Below are 13,707 nucleotides of genomic sequence, written 5' to 3'. Positions count from 1 at the left end.
AAAGGACACCACAGAGTCGTCCACTTCTGCTTCATACTTAGATATTTTATTGAAAGTAAACATTAACGGCAAACTAACAACTCAACTGTATGACAAATGGGATGATTTCAGTTTCTCCATCGTCAACTTCCCACATTTATGTAGCAATATTCCATTATCACCTGCATATGGTGTTTATATATCTCAACTGATTCGATATGCAAGAGCTTGTTCTGGGTATAGTCAGTTTTTAAATCGAGGTAAGCTACTGACAAACAAGTTGATGGTACAGGGATTTCAACAGTCTCGATTGAAGTCAGCATTTCGCAAATTCTATGGTCGTTATAACGATCTAGTTCGTCAATACAACCTCGCATTGGGTCAAATGCTGTCTGACGTATTTCATACCGATTGTTAAGCCGTTCTTGGCACACTGATTTTGACTGCGGATTACTCCGTTTACCTGATCAGGATATGGGGCTCGTGGCGGGTGTGACCGGTCAACAGGGGATGCTTACTCCTCCTATGCACCTGATCCCACCTCTGGTGTGTCCAGGCGTCCGTGTTTCCCCAACTATCTATTTTGTATTACTTGTAGGAGTTATGAGATTGATCACTGTTCGTTATCTTCACCTTGCATGCATGGGGGAGATATAATCCTTAATTTTGAAATGAATTTCTAAATTTTATCCCAGCAATTTATAAATATAGATTCGTATATTAAGTTAATAAGATAAAATACATACATATATACAATACAAATAAGCACATATGCAATTAGTAAATAGTTAATCAACCTGGAGGTTGGACTCTGTCCTTGCTATAACTTATTAATTTACATAATTTTATTCTTGCGTTCATGAGGTTATTATATTTAGAAATGTTAGAATGTAAGTGATTTATGTCACAAAGGTCCTCCCTTTGACGCCACTGGTTTCATAACGTCAATAAGTCTGTAGTACTATTTACAAATTTATTTACAAATCTACAAATATACAAGGACACGTTCACAAGTATATGAAATTCACAATCCAAAAAATCACATGCTTTCACCTTCACTGTTAAACTCGATCTCTTCTTTCTCACGAGGTACCTCCTAATTTAATCCACTCACACAAGACCCTTTCTCAAGCAAAACACATAAATTTATCAACTCTTGCTTTCATCTCTCAAACTTCGATCATTCAACAGAAACAGAAAGCATTCAAACCAATAAATCAGAAACCCCTGAAATTCACTCTCCTCTCTAACTAACTCATACGACACCCTCGACATTCGCTCTCCTCTCTAACTAACTAACTAACTAAGACACCCCTGACATTCACTCTCCTCTCTAACTAACTCACACGACACCCCTGACATTCGCTCTTCTCGCTAATTAACTCACACGACACCCCTGGGAAAGGCTAGGCGACCAGCGCCTTGAAACTGTTACTTCAAACACAAACATAATCTCTGTTTCACGATAATTAATTCACAGAGATATAGCAAAGTTTTCTCATGGATGCAATATCAACATTACTACATTTTAAAAGATAGTGATATTCATCTCCAATTTCATCCAATCCGCCAAGTGTACATTTTTCACCTCGTAGAATATCATGCTATCTACAAGTTTCTATTGGTAGTTTGACATTACAAAACCTATATATTTACTTAATATTTTTGCATTTTTGTTTGGGAGGTGTATGAGATAACTTTCTAAATTCAGAGATGTTTTGAAAATTCTACAGTCGATTGCTTTAGGCGAGTTGGAAATATCGCTATGTCATTTTTGTACAAATTGATCATACAATATTCTATAAACAGTATTTCGTAACCGTTTCACATTATCAAACTGAGAATAACACGTAGGGCAGGCATCTGTTAAATTCATAGGCAATGCTTGTTTCTCTACAATTCCCGTCTAATTTGTATTTTGAATTGGGGAAGTTGTTTTCTCTCAATTAAAGCATGCTTTATATGGATCGGAAGTATCACTTTTTCGTTTCTTTTTGTTTTTCTATTACCCACTCTGTTATCCGGCAAACGGGACCTGTGACATCGGATTAATCAATCTCTATGTTATCCGGCAAACGGGACCTGTAACATTGGATTAATCAATCTCTATGATATCCGGCAAACGGGACCTGTAACATTGGATTAATTAATCTCTATGTTATCCGGCAAACGGGACCTGTAACATCGGATTAATCAATCTCTATGTTATCCGGCAAACGGGACCTGTACCATTGGATTAATCAATCTCTATGATATCCGGCAAACGGGACCTGTAACATTGGATTAATCAATCTCTATGATATCCGGCAGACATACCCTGTGATATTGCATTAATTAAAGACCCAATTTTAGGTTAACACCCCCAAATTTTACCAGTATGATGATCGGTGGTAGGCAGCCTGGCAATGAAACTGTTAACAATAGATCTCAAGTGGAGTAACATCTGCAGAGAGGTGTTTTGATAGCAATAACAGCCAACAATTACAGGCATTCTTCAGATATTGAGGAAACCCAGTATGCCTGAATTTTGATAGCATTGACCTTTCCACAATTGCCATTTTCTCATAATTAAAATTTTTAAACAAAGACCCCTGAACAATGCAATTTTATTATATATAGTTGTCTTTCTCCCCTCTACATGTACATGCATGTATTATAAATTACACAATCAGAAATCAAATTCGCAGATTAATTTCTACATTTTACAACTTATTAAGATAATTTATGTATATTATCAATTTATGATACCTCTATATTTATAAAAGAAATCATTCATTGAGTCAGTGACTGAGAGTAAGGGAGAGAAAGAGGGAATGGTGTAGACTATGTGTCAGCTACCGTTAGGAATACAACCATTATATAATCAATATGACCACAGAAACTCTGCAGCGGCCCTGAGAAATGTTCAGTGTATATCAACACTATATACAACACTCTGCTCTCTTGGCCATGTGAATTCCAGGTAAATAACAATGACCGTAAATGAGCCCCGCCCATAACCAGTGATCCGTGAAGAAACCTTACGGTATTTTTGGGGGTGGGTGGATGGGTGGGTTGGTCTTTAATCTTTATGATACCCAGCAGACAGGACCAGTGCTATCCGATCAATTGATTTATATGCCATCCGACAGATAGCAGTTATGGACTTGGTCACTAATTGTTATTTTCGCACTCATACACGTCATCGTTCAATTGTGACTGATATATTATTAACATTGCTTTATACATGACTTAACTAATCAGTCAGGTTTGTTGAAGTGTGGTCAAAGAACAAGTACACCGGGGTTTACGACTCTTCAAGGACAGATGTGGTGAAGCTGAGTATACCGGTCTGATAACAATTATGGGGGACTTTGGGGATGATCTGAATTCCTTATTTCCTACCAATACCGATGATTCAAGTTGTAGCATTGATGTCAGTACTCTTATCTCCAACGGACGCAGGGGGTGGGTGGGGGGAGGGTCCAGTGTGACGATCAAAAGAATGGTTGATTTATTAATATCATAATAAAATGCTATCAAACACAATCTCATTTCAAACATCATTTAATCTCTATTCAAGTTGCAATATGCACTGCTAACCATTGTGGCGTCACATAAGATAATACATACTATGTGGAGTTTTTATCTACATGAATTTATAGTACAGTGGGCGATATTAGCATAAATATTCACAGCATTTAGGAGAACTTTCATTTGTCCAATCATTTAACGCAGGGAACACATGACTTAGGGTTCGGGATGGCGGGGAAGTGTATAAATGGCAAACATGTTGGATAGCTGCAGAACTGTAGCTTTCTGGGAAAATATTAGGAGAGAACAGAGCTATTCCTCATATCAACCCTCGATTCACGGCGCAGAACATCGGTATGTCATTAGTGGAACCTGTTGTACTTAAGCAACTTATAGGTCTGGTTATTGTTAACTTTGATACCCCAAGTGGTTTGTAACCTCGTCTTTACGCATGCTTGCATGCACCATCCCAACTGTTACGTTCATTTTGACTATTTCGTTGCATTACGTAACGCCAATTTTATGCGTTTAACGTAGTTCCATCCTCCTGTGACGTCATCTCATTTTGCAGAGTCAATGACTGGATAAGATTTATGCATGACCGGAACATAATTTTTGTTGGAGTATTTTTCAATAGTTATTATGGAAATCTTGTTAGCCAGAAAATATTTCAAAAGTGATAGGCCTATATGAAAGGTGAAGATAAATGTTGAATCCAAAGGCAGGACTGTTTTCGTTAAGTTATTTATCAAGTCCATCATTCGAGAGATTCCCTTTAAAAGGAGTAATAATCCCCTGTCGTTATGAATAAAACGGAGTTAACTGTAGTCAAAATCAGTGTGTCAAGAACGGCTTAACAATCGGTATAAAACATGTCATACAGCAATTGACCAAATGATACTGTGTATTGGCAAACTAGTTCGTTATGTAACGACCATTTGGAAAATGCTGACTTTAAACGAGACTGTTGAAACTCCTGCACCATGAACGTTCTTGTCAGTAAATGTTCTCGATTTTAAAATTGACCATACGCAGAACAAGCTCTTGCGTATCAAATCAGTTGAAATATATAAACACCAGATGCAGATTATGCTGGAATACTGCTAAATAGATATGATGGAGACCCAGTTTCCGGTGTTCGATATCTTGGTTGCCGTTTTCCTGGGCACCGATAAGCTGGTTACTGATGACCCGGGTCGACGAGCCGCTGGATGCCTCCGGGGAGTATTACTTCATCACAGTGCCAGCGTTTACAAACGTAAAAAGCCCGGAACTCTACTCGGCGAGATCATCACTTTGTTATGTCACACGATAACCTCCGGAAAACTGTTTCACTTGCACTTAACGACCCCAGACAACCCCTGGATCAAACTCTACTCATCGAGATCTTTATTTTGATATGCTGCACGATACTCTTCGGGCAACTGGTTTTTTTCGGGGGGGGGGGGGTGGTGGTGGCACTTAATGACCGTGGACTACGAAGCCGTAATGAAAGAACTGTAAATATTGGTAAAAAAAAAATACATCACAAAATGTTTCTATTTTTTCTTTAATGTTGGTAAGTTGAGTTGATGTAGTATTATATATGTACACATTAAACGTGCACCGAACGGAAAATTAAAACCATGTATAAGAGATATTCAAAACATTCATGCAATATCTTTGGGAGCGGATCTTAAATTCTCATTTGATAAAATGTAAACATGAATTTTACCATCGATGTGTGAAGAAGATCACTGCTGTTTGAAGGTCATTCCATTGTACAGTTTTGTATATTGCGGCTAATACCCGGGGATCAATGGACAGACTTGTATTATTAGATCTACTACAGATTGGTATCCTCTACATGGATGTCGATGTGTACATCTCTCTGTTACTCGCGGTATTTGAATTTATAATCCCACTCATTGAGTTTTTACACATGAGTAAAGAACTTTACTACGATAGGTATGATCCTACAATGATCACTGCTGTGTACAGGTTTTATGAATGCGCCGTTTTAAAAATCCCAGATCGGGAATCACTTAGATACTGGTAATTAGTGAACTATTTATAAAAATAGAACACTTTTCATTGAATTCAATCTTCGGTGATAAAGTGACAGCTAATAAATGTCTCTTTCAGGAGGAATAACACACCAGAGAAATTTAAGGAGGAATAACACATCAGAGAAATATAATGAGGAATAACACACAGAGAAATTTAAGGAGAAATAATACACCAGGGAAATTTAAGGAGGAATAACACACCAGAGAAGTTTAAGGAGGAATAACACACAGAGAAATTTAAGGAGTTATAACACACCAGAGAAATTTAAGGGTGAATAACACACCGGAGAAATTTAAGGATGAATAACACACTTGAGAAATTCATGGAGGAATAACACACCAGAGAATTTTAAGGAGGAATATTGATTGCAGGATTGAATATTGTTTAACGTCTCTTTCGAGAATATTTCACTCATATTGAGACGTCACCGCTGCCGGTGAAGAGTTGCAAAATTTAGGCCTATGCTCGGCGCTTATGGCCATTGGACAGAGAGGGATCTTTATCGTGTCATACCTGCTGTGACACGGGTCCTCGATTTTTGCAGTCTCATCCGAAGGACCGCCCCATTTAGTCGACACATGAGGCAAGCAAGGGGGTACTGAGGACCTAATTCACATGTGTAACCCGGATAACACACCAGAGGAATTTAAGGAGGAATACCACACCAGGGATATTTTATATAGATAAAATGTGGAAAATATGTACAATTTATAACTTTCAAAATTTACTTTATTTGGTCAAAAAAGAAAAAATGCAGTTTTAACAAAAAGTAATCTTGAAAAAAAAATGAAGCCCTGGTGGACTACAGATAAGCAGTGACCCAGTTAGACAATCAAGTCCAAAAGGAATATGCAGGTATTGGTGTTACAAGTACATGTATTTATATTCCAGCTCAGATTAGGGTTGTAATTAACAGGTTTCCCTTAAATTCTTCTGAGACAGGAGCTTCTGGAGGTTTGACTGTATAACTGACACAAGACCTTAAACTATTCATCATTTTATCGATTCTTATCATCAATTAAAACAACAAAATATAGTAATAACTAATGGGGATGCAAAGGAATATTCGAATATTCTCCATTAAAATGACAATAAAAGAATGATAACTTTGGCAAAATGTATTGGGAAGTTTTATTCAGAGTCATTTCTCTTCAGTTATGATCCCCGCATACTTGCATACTCGCAAATACGAGTATGCGAGCGGATCTAACATCTCAATTTAGTTAGACTGATTTAAAACCGAGTGACAAACGAAGTTGTTGATTACTTTAGCGGTCAGCCGGATTCGATCGCTGATGGCCAGATAGTTCAGTTAAATTGGTAGAGCACCTGACTAGAGATTCGGGGGGGGGGGGGGTCGAATCCCGGTCTGCTCCATTGCATTGTCTCCCTTCCTGTTCCATTTGGTGTCGTGACCAGCCCTTGGAATTGACAGATGAAAATGCCCATCAGGTGATTAAGATCTTGGGTTGATGTATTCAGATGTAAAGACATTTAAGGAGGGAGGAATGTAGCGGTCAGCCAGGTTCCATCGCCGGTGGCCAGTTGGTAGAGCTACTGACTAGAGATGCAGGGGTCCGGGCTCGAATCCTGGTCCTTTCTCCCTTCATGTTACCCTACAAGCAGAATGAAGTGTATCAAAAATGGGGCCTGGGGGTTGCCGTAAGACCAACAGCGAGTTGATGACAATGTCTTTGACCCAACCCAAAACAATGCCATGGTGGGGGCCCGGAGTGAAGCCCCTGTAGGTCGTCGGCCGAAAATGCAGTAGAAATAGTTTTCTTTTTTAAATAATGTCTAAATATTACATTACTTATTACCTATAAATAATGGCTTAAATATGCTACGTTTTAATGGTTTTAAGTTTTAAAAATATTTATTACGTACCGTCGAGTATTTTTAACTCATTTTGAGATGTCACTAGCTGTACGTGAAGTACCACAAATTTAGACCTATACTTAGCACTCTGGGTCGTAGCAGTGAAGCTTCTTTAGCTTGTTAATGCCTGCCACGACGCGGAACCTCCATTCTTAAGGCCATATCCAAAAGAAGGTGAACATTATTTGTTTTTTAAAAAAAAAGAATAATATTTAAGCAAATTAGAAAATAAAAATATCTTATTTTCCTTTTAGTAACATAATTTAGATAATTATCGATAAAATTGCCCGAACGAAAATGAAACAGTCCGTCTCATTTTTTTACGAAGTTTTTAGCTCACCTGGGCTAAATGCTCAAGTGAGCTTTTCTGATCACCCGTATTCCGGCGTCCGTCTGTCTGTCCGTCTGTTTGTCTGTCCGTCTTACCGTCCGTCTGTCTGTCCGTCTGTAAACTTTTAACATATTTGACTTCTTCTCAAAAACCACTGTGCCAATTTCAACCTAAGTTGGCACAAAGCATCCTTAGGTAAAGGGAATTCTAAATTGTTAAAATAAAGGGTCAGGCCACCTTCCAAGGGTAGATGATCAAGAAAAGGTAAAAATAGAGTAGGGTCATTAAAAAATATTCTTCTCAAAAACCAAAGGGCCAGAAAAGATGAAATTTGTAGATAAGCTTTATTTGTTAGTGCAGATTCAAAATTGTTAAGATCATGGCCCCCTGGGTTCGGATGGCACCACAATAGCGGATCAAAGTTTTACATACAAATATAAAGGAACAATCTTTAAAAATATTCTTCTCAAGAACCACTGAGCCAGAAAAGCTGAGATTTTTATGAAAGCTTCCTGATATAGCACAGATTTTCAATTGTTAAAATCCTGGCCCAAGGAGGTCGGATGGGGCCACAATAGGGGATCAAAGTTTTACATACAAATATATACGAAAAATCTTTAAAAATCTTCTTCTCAAGAACCACTGAGCCAGAAAAGCTGAGACTTATATGAAAGCTTCTTGATATAGTGCAAATTCTAAATTGTTAAAATCCTGGCCCCCGGGGTCCGATGGGGCCATAGTAGGGGGTCAAAGTTTTTCATACTAATGTATGGGGAAAAAATAAAAACCTTCTTCTTAAGAACCGGTAGACTAGGATAGTACACATTTAGATGAAAGCTTCCTAACACCGTGCAGGTTCAAGTTTGTAAACATCATGGTCCCTGTGGGTAGGAAGGGATCACAATAAGTTATCAAAGTTTTACATACAAGTATATAGGGCAATTTTTTTTTTGAAAATCTTCTCAACAACCATTCAGTGGACTATGAAAGTACATATTTACATGAAAGCTTCCTGACATAGTGCAGAATCAATGTGTTAAAATCGTGACCCCCAGAAGGAGGTTGAGGCCACAATAGGGGCCTAAGTTTTACATTCGAATATATATGAAAAACCTTTGAATGTAGGTCAAGGTGACTCATGTGAGCGATGTGGCCAATGGGCCACTTGCTTTGTTCTACTTTCATTTTCTGATAGATAGACTAAAATACCCAACTTGTGACGTGTCGTTTGGATATTTTTGGAAACTCTATGACGGATATCATTATTCAATAGACATACATATATCACCAAGATGAATATCACGAAACATCAATGCATCGTCCCACCTCTAGCGAATATACCTAAAAATATTTTGAAATATTCTTTTTTTAAGAACCACTGGTCCAATAAAGTTCGAATTCAAATGTCAGCTTTTTGACATAATGTAGATTCAAGTTTGTCAATATCAATGCCCAAGGGGGTACGTTGGGACCACAATGGAGATCAAACGTTTTTTGAAATACATATAGGGAAAATCGTTAGGTATGGGGCAAGGTGACTCAGGTGAGGAATGTGACTCGTGGACCTCTTTATTTTAAAGATGTCTGATATTATGCAAAATAAAAGTGTGAACTGCGAAATCTTTAGGGGATGCTTACTTCTCCTAGGTAATTGATCCCACATCTGGTGTGTCCAGTGGTCCGTGTTTTGCCCAACGCTATTTTTTATTGCTTATAGGAGTTATGAGATTGATTACTGTTCATTATCTTCGCCTTTTATTGAATACAAAATAATGAATACTGAGGACAACAGTGTGGGCAATGTCGTGTCTATGTTTAAGTGTGAACAACAAAATGACTAGATTTAATACAAAATCATGAATACTGAAGATGAAACTGGTCAATATCGTGTCAGTGATTGTTTGATCATTCTGGATAATTCCGAATACGTTATCTTAATCCATAAATCCTATTTGTCAAGGCAACATATCTAGTTAACTTTATTACGAGGCTATGAAAGATTCAACAGTCATTTGATTAACTTCCTGCACCATGTGTAAACTTTCTGACTCATCCTTGGTGTGTTTGTAGAATTTAGCATGGAGTGATTGGTTGTATAGAAAGTTCTCCCAGATCCAGTGAAATATGAGGTCAGTCAGCTGGACATTAGCGTAATTATGTTCTGACTATCTGACCAAACAACAACATTGTGGAGGGGGGGCAGTGTGAGTTAATTCTTTTACTTTAGAAGTGATTGATGCATCTTACTGCGGCGACATTTGTACCCAATGGACTGTAGGACAGCTCAATGTTCCATGGATATTTGTAGACACGCTTATATCCTACACCCATGGGTCCCAGTATCTCTAGGCAGATACTCTAACAACAGAGTAACGTCAGATGCAGCACAGTACCTCCGTTTTTAAGATCATATCCAAAGACCTAGCTCTGATTCTCACTTCTAAGTGCTGAGTGTTTGACAAAGGAGCAATCGCTACCAGTGTGTACATTTTAGGTTTCGCATCTTTGGTTTGACGTGGCATGAAGACATTTCAGACTTCAACCCTGAATAATCTATCCCTGAGCTACCATGATCGGAACCCCTATACTAGTATCGGATTTGATTCCCGGTCAAACCATAAATACACACTGTAATAAACTGCACTCTAGTTCTGAAATGTATATAATTGTTGACAATTCAATTTGATATGAATACACCTTGTTTATGTTGGTTTTGTAGGACTGTGGAGTGTTGTGGTGCAACTGATGGGGAACAGAAGACCGTGACCTTGAATCTGAAGATCTTTGATAATAGGGTCACTCTCTGTTACTGTTTTACAAATCTAAGTAAGTACTCAGTAATAATGTAAGAGTGAACTCTATATCATGTTTATCTAATAACCTATCATTGGGTAAAATGCTGTCTGACGTGTGTCATACCGATTGTTAAGCCGTTCTTGTCACACTGATTTTAACTGCGGATAACTCCGTTTACCTGAACAGGATATAGGGCTCACGGTGGGTGTGACCGGTCGACAGGGGATGCTTACTCCTCCTAGGCATCTGATCCCACCTCTGGTGTGTCCAGGGGTCCGTGTTTGCCCAACTATCTATTTTGTATTGCTTGTGGGAGTTATGAGATTGATCACTGTTGTTCACCTTCACCTTTCTTATAGTACATTAGAATATTAGATAAATATATACATTGTAAAGACACATATTGAATCTGAAGATCTGTGATGAAGACTGGAAGTTTGGAGTCACTCTATGTTACAGTACTACAAATCTAAGTAAGTACTCAGTAATAATGTAAGACTGAACTCTGTATCATGTTTATCTAATTTGCACATTGAAAAATAAAACACATATTGAAATACATTATTAACAAACAAAAAAAATGTTCAATTAGTAGTTTATTACACTAAAACAAATAATAGGCAAGCACTCAGTAGTGGATGTATTATAATTCTAGACTACATACAGAATATTGACAAAGGAAATATCCTAAGTACCTCAAAATGACTGACTTACTTTTATTGTGTTCAGTGATTCACGCGTATTTCAAAGATTGAATATGATAGAAAATAATAAGTAATACAGTCAAATTAATCCACAAAAGATTGTATAGAGATAGATAGCTAGTAACACAGTCAAATTAGTCCACGAAAGATTGTTTATAGATAGATAATTAGTAACACATTCAAATTACTCCACAAACGATTGTATATAGATAGATAACTAGTAACACAGTTAATTAGTCCACAAATGATTTTTTATAGCTAAATTAGTCCACAGTAAATTGTATATAGATGAATGATTAAGTAGTAACCAAATTGAATTAGTAATTAGCATACCAAGGTTAATAGTGTTCCACTAACTATAATAATACAGATATTATAAGATATACATGTAATTACTAAACAGCAGTGAGATAATGTTCAATCAATTAAACTCACAAGTACATGTTAATTACATATCACAAACACAGAGCTGTAATTAACACAGGGTTGTAACGTACACAGGGCTGTAATGAAATGTAGATGTAATTAACAAGATAATGTAATTAACAAACTGCTGTAAACAACACTGTGTTTACATGCAAGGTGAAGATAACGAACAGTGATCAATCTCATAACATGTGTCATGAACATGTTTCAGACATGTAATTAGCACTGTGTTGAGCTGTGTAATTAACATCGTGTTGAGCTGTGTAATCAACACGGCGTAGATTTATATTGTTTAGCTATTTTTCGCCAATCTCAACAATTTTTCAGTTATCTGGTGGCGCCCAGTTTTTATTGGTGGAAGAGAGAATCCTTTTATAATATAACTGTATATAATGTACCTGGGAAGAGACCACCGAACTTCCGAAAGTAAAGTGGGAAACTCTCACTTACCGGCGCGAGCGGGATTCGGACTCGCGCCGACAGAGGTGATAGGCCGTGTGATTTTGAGCGCAATCCTCTAAGTAACCACTCGACCACGGAGGACTCATGTATTTTAGGAAGTGTGTTTGAGTTCGAATTGAGAAAATCAGCCAATATATATTAGACATGTACTAATATGTCAATTAGGAGAACAAAAGGCAAAGGATATGCCTTAATTTAAGAAGGATACTACATCGTCATAATGGCTGACGTCCTTTTAAAACATGAATGAAAATACAAATATCAACAATCCTTGTGTATTCATTTTTAATTTGATTGTCTGGCAAACGTGGCTAAGTTAGTTGACGTGTCAAATGCTGATCTGTAGGTAGCGGGTGTTTTAACTGAGGTTTTATTTCATTTTGTTTTTCTAATTACTTTCTAATAAAACTGCATGTTTGGACTAGATAAAATAAACTTTGGCAAAATTACGCTCGGAAAATCGACAAACTTGCGAGATAATTCCTCAAAGCCAACATTCACTCATAGAAGTGCAATACCTTCTTTATCATACAGCTAAACTATATTTCCACTGTTTTATGCTGATGATTTATTCATGTTCTCCTCACTTTAGAAATTGAAGCATTGCCGTGTATAGGCAATGATGCAAATGTGTGCAATAGAAAAGTTACTCGTGTTCTCAAATTTCACCCAAACGCATCGATTAATGCTTGTGAAATGTTTCAAATTGTGAATAATATTTACTGGTCCTTAACAGTAAACCAGGGTCAATATATAATAAAAATTAAGTGATTCTTAAAGGGGCATTAGTTATCATTTCGTCACCAAATATTCAGTTCAATAAAGCCTGCTCTATATTATATATTTCAGAGATAACATCAGTATCTAATTATTTCAAACAGTTTCTACCCTCAATATAGGAACGTGGATATGTCATTTTGCTGATTATTAATTATTGTCTTGCAAGACAGCAATTCTCTCGTATACATTTCTTTACATTAAAAACGTTTATCTAACCTAGTTTTATAAGGTCGGTCTTGTATATATACAAAATAAATGTTGTATTAATCATTAATATATATTACTATGCCATTGGAATATTTTGATAAATAATGGTTGTCATCACTTTCATAGCTAATGTCCCTTTTAAAATATTGAAACAGGCTACCAGAGCTCACCATTGGATGACTAATCTGATGTTTGCTTACAACGCGATAACGGCAATTCATGTTCGGAGAGTTTAGGTGCGGATCGTATAATTTCATGAAAACTTGGCGATCAATAATGGCCAAAATAGTTAGTAAGAATTTAGGAACTTTTCGTTGCTAAATAATCATTAGCTATAACAATAGATAAAGCGCTGCATTCTCCCATTCACTAATTCTGTATGAGAATAATATGGAGAGGTGAATGCATGTAACCCAGAAGTGTCTTTTTGAAATACAAAGTTCAATTTAACAAACCCATCTTAAGCAAAGTCTTTTGTAACAATTGTTTAAAAGTGTATTTGTTTTTTATTTACTTTTTATAGTAAGTGAATCAAACATATCATTCAGTTGTTTATTGACGTAGAATAAGAGACACATAAAT

The sequence above is a fragment of the Ostrea edulis genome, chromosome 8 (assembly GCF_947568905.1).
Source record: "Ostrea edulis chromosome 8, xbOstEdul1.1, whole genome shotgun sequence".
NCBI classification, from domain to species: Eukaryota; Metazoa; Mollusca; class Bivalvia; order Ostreida; family Ostreidae; genus Ostrea; species Ostrea edulis.
Note: the sequence above shows the minus strand (reverse complement) of the source record.